Here is a 4,767-nt window from a genome sequence, read left to right on the forward strand (position 1 = left end):
ACAAGCCTTTTTTTAGGAAACCATTGTGTCATGACATCAACCTTTTTGACAAAATATAAGACAACGGGTTGGGCGAAAATCCATTGTAAGAACCTATACAAACAAGTCTTTTTCATTAAAGCCATTGTCTATTGACATCAAATTTCTTGACAATCCCAAAGACTTGAATGTGACTTGAATCGTTACTGTACGCTTTCAAAATGTGCTACAAGAGAAGTGATTGGCATGTAAAAACTCATATTATCAAACACATGTTTAAATATCACTAAGATTATATGAAATAAATAACTTATATTTTTTCGGTATAATATGTTGTATCATAATCATATACGTCCGTAGATCCCGTCATTCCTTTCGAAATATAGTCGATAAATATACATATGATAGATTCGGGACTTGTTAAGTTTACAATATTACATAGAGACACCGTATGAGAAAAGAAAACTGAAACGAGCTATTTAATGTCGATCCATTAGAATATTTCGCTTTTTCTTAATTAATTCGATATTGGGGTTCAAAATTTGGAAGAATGGTTTTCTAAAATATAAGACAACCATTTTAAAATTAAACTATTGTACGAAAGTGTACAAACAAGCCTTTTTTAGGAAACCATTGTGTCATGACATCAACCTTTTCGACAAAATATAAGACAACGGTTTGGGCAAAAATCCATTGTAAGTACCTGTACAAACAAGTCTTTTTCGTTCAAACCATTGTCTATTGACATCAAATTTCTTGAGAATCCCGAAGACTTGAATGGGAGTTGAATCGATATCGTACACTTTCAAAATGTGCTACAAGAGAAGTGATTGGCATGTAAGAACTCACATTATCAAACGCATATTTAAATATCACTAAGGTTATACGAAATAAATAACTTATATTTTTTTGTTATAATGTTGTATAGTAATCATATACGTCCGTAGATCCCGTCATTACTTTTGTAATATAGTCGATAACTATACATATGAAAGATTCGGGACTTGTTAAGTTTACAATATTACATAGAGACACTGTATAAGTAAAGAAAAGTGAAATGAGCCATTTAATGTTGATCCATTTGAATATTTCATTTTTTCATAATTAATTCGATATAGGGGTTTAAAATTTGGAAGAATGATTTTCTAAAATATAAGACAGCCGTTTTAAAATTAAATCATTGTACGAAATTGTACAAACAAGCCTTTTTTAGGAAACCATTGTGTCATGACATCAACCTTTTTGACAAAATATAAGACAACTGTTTGGGCGAAAATCCATTGTAAGAACCTGTACAAACAAGTCTTTTTCGTTCAAACCATTGTCTATTGACATCAAATTTCTTGACAATCCCAAAGTCTTGAATGAGACTTGAATCGATAACGTACGCTTTCAAAATGTGCTACAAGAGAAGTGATTGGCATGTAAAAACTCACATTATCAAACACATGTTTAAATATCACTAAGGTTATACGAAATAAATAACTTATATTTTTTTGTTATATATGTTGTATCGTAATCATATACGTACGTAGATCCCGTCATTACTTTTGAAATATAGTCGATAACTATACATATGAAAGATTCGGGACTTGTTAAGTTTTCTAGTATGATAAATAAATTATCGTATTATATTAAAATATAAAAAGTAAAAAATAATTATATTATAATATTAATATATATTTATATATAATTATATTATACAGATTTTTCTCCCTCATTGTTAAAATATTTTTTGTTTCCCTCTGTAACAAAATAATTTATCCTTTGTTTCCCCCCTAATTTATCTTGCCCCTCTTTCACTCTAACCCTACTAGCATTCATTCCTATTTAATCGGATAATTTTTTTAAACTATTTTTTCGACTATCCAACCGTACGGATGTTAAAGTATATCGATTTTAGTCATAAGAAAAAATTATAAAAAAAAATTAAATTCATCTTGTATGTTAGGATTAGAAAAATTTAATAAAAGTACCACTACCGACAACGAGACTCATTCCTGATTTACTAGATAATTTTTTAAATGATTTTTTTAACGATCTAACCGTACGGATGTTATGATATATCAATTTTAGTCATATGAAAAAACTATTAAAAAATTTCAAATTTATCTTCCATGCCAGGATTAGAAAAATCTAATAAAAGTACAACTCCCGACAACGAGACCCGTTCCCGATTTACTAGATAAATTTTTAAAATAATTTCTTCGACGATCCAACCTTACAGATGTTAAGATATATCAATTTTATTTATATAAAAAAATTAATAAAAAAATTCAAATTCATCTTGCATGACAGCAATAGAGAAATCTATAAAAAGTCCTGCTCCTTAATATAATTTTTTAAATGATTTGCATGATTGAATTTTATATATAATTTTTTTAAATTAATCTGGTATGATAACAATTAAAAAAATTTCATTATGAATTAAAAAAATTATATTAATTTTGTTACATTTATATGTAATAAAGATTGATTAAGTTATTTAACATTAATACACATGAATTTAAAAAATATTTGGTATTTAGTTTTTAGCCAAAATTTGAGATCCATGTTTAACGAAAATTTTATTTCCCTCCTTCCAATGAAATTTGGTTCCCCCCTGTCTTATCTTGTAACCCCTTCTTATTATCTTCTCTTCTTGTCCACCACTTACATCTAACCCTAAATTGTTCCCTTTTATCTCTATCATTAAACCATCATCTCCTTTATTCACCATCATCTTCATCTTTACGGAATCTGTTTTTAACTTTTCTAAAAACTGATTGTACTCCAACCCCAAGTTTTGCTGGATGTAAGAGTTTTGATTTTTCTATCAAAACTAGTCTTATTTGATCAGATTTTGAAGTTTGATTCACTTAATGGAAGTAGGTGCTTGCATACGCTGTGTATTAGGGCCACTCAGGTTGCCTCGAAGCTATTCTTAATTAAACAAGTCTGGATCTCCCATGTTGCTCTTTCTTGATGAACCTATCTCTATAGATTGAATGTTTTCTTTCTCATTTGTGTAATTGTACCTAATATGGTATTAACCTTTCCTTTAAATTAATTTGCAATATATTTTTTAAGGAATTTGCTCGCTGGGTACCTAAAGGAGCCACTTCTTTGTATTTAAAGTGGCTCTTCACAAATGACCTGATTGTGTTCATATTATATCTGATGGTGGAACTTCGTTTGTACTTCAACCGGTGGATATAGGTAATTTCTTGTTAATATACCTGGACCATATTCTAATTTTGCATCTTTGGTGTTTTTCCATTTGTATTTATAAGGCTATTTTTTACAGTTTCCTTGGTAGCACTCCTCTTCATTTAGATACAAGAGAGGGTTCTTTAGATTGCATTAGTGAACTTTTGACTTGGGGTGGAAATTTGCTTTAAAGAGATTCTTGAGGGTATTGTTATTGTTTAATAGTTTCCTTCCTTAAAAATGATTTGTGATATTTAGATGTATATAAATGGAGAGCACCTGTTATAAACAGAGTATTTTTAACTATCATTACCTTGAAATTTTAAATCTAACTTAAATGGTTATTGAAATTGAAGGCTATTGACAATATAACACCTGTAGATGGTGTAACCCTTAAATTTCTTGATTTATCTAACTTAAATTGCTTGATTTATCTGCTGCATATAAAACGATCGATAATCTTGAAAATTCGTGATACTTAGTGACCTTGAAAGTAAACTTTTCTGCATACTTTTTTAACTTGCTGAAAATCTCCTTACCTTTTTAATATGTCTTTGGTTCCATTTATGTCTGCAGTGCTGCATCTTTTTATTTTACTTCAGTAATAAGGATATTGAATTCACCTTTGGCACATATGTTTTTGTTAGGGTTCGGGAAAGACTTTATTGGCCACACCTGTTTCAAAATCTGTTGCAGAACACAAGGACATTTTCGCACACATGTATGGATCCCTCTAATGTCTCATACTTTTCCTAAATGCTTTAACTTTATTGCTCGGACAATTGCTTTTTATACTTGGTTGGCTGTATAGTGGTTTCCTATTTGCATCCCGTCCTTAATCATCATAGAATATCATGGGTTCTGATGGTGATCTCCTTATTTACTTTCTGGGTCTTAATATCGCAGAGTGTTCGTAAGTTGTTCTGGTCTTGCCTCAGAAAAGTCTCCAACTATCCATCAAGCAATTTCTGGTTACATATCTGAAGCACTTGATCATGCTCCATCAGTTATCATTTTTGATGATCTTGATAGTATTTTAGCAACTTCATCGGATTCAGAAGGATCCCAACCCTCATTGTCTCTTATGGCCCTCATTGAATACTTCTTCTGGGAACTTTCAACTCAAGTTGAGTCACAAAGGTTGTCCATACCCCTACAAATGGAGGTATTTGAGGATATTAAGTTTTGTGGTTGATTATACTCTAATGAGTTGTTAAGTGAATACTATAGACCAATATTGACTCAGGTTCTGGAGATTCACTGCAGTTGGGATAATAATCACACCCTCAAGGATGATATGGAGAAGCAGCGACAGCAATTCCTATTAAAGAACGAGGAGGATTAGGATGAAGGATAGGTTAGCTCCTTGTGAGAGTTGTTGTCCCTGTATACAACATCTTCATTCTAATTTATAAAGGCCTTATTTATAAATAGTATAGGTATAGAATCATTGCTATGTTTGACAGATAATTTTTTAGTAAAATAAAAATACCTATTGTGCTAAGTTATACTAGACAACAGTTGGTACAAAAGTAAACCATTGTTCTAAGCTATATTAGACAATATTTTGCACAAAAGTAAACCATTGTGTTAAAGATA

The 4,767-nt window shown here is 30.4% G+C and overlaps 1 long non-coding RNA gene across 1 annotated transcript; it reads left to right on the plus strand.

Annotated features, from left to right (window-relative positions):
• The first annotated feature begins 3,041 nt into the window (after positions 1 to 3,041).
• LOC141702931 (uncharacterized) lies at positions 3,042 to 4,534 on the plus strand. Its single transcript, XR_012567302.1, has 4 exons — positions 3,042 to 3,177; positions 3,816 to 3,889; positions 4,075 to 4,333; positions 4,415 to 4,534. It is a non-coding gene; the product is annotated as an uncharacterized LOC141702931 (long non-coding RNA).
• The last annotated feature ends 233 nt before the right edge of the window (positions 4,535 to 4,767 follow it).

The sequence above is a fragment of the Apium graveolens genome, unplaced genomic scaffold, assembly GCF_009905375.1.
Source record: "Apium graveolens cultivar Ventura unplaced genomic scaffold, ASM990537v1 ctg5931, whole genome shotgun sequence".
In the NCBI taxonomy this organism is placed as follows: domain Eukaryota; kingdom Viridiplantae; phylum Streptophyta; class Magnoliopsida; order Apiales; family Apiaceae; genus Apium; species Apium graveolens.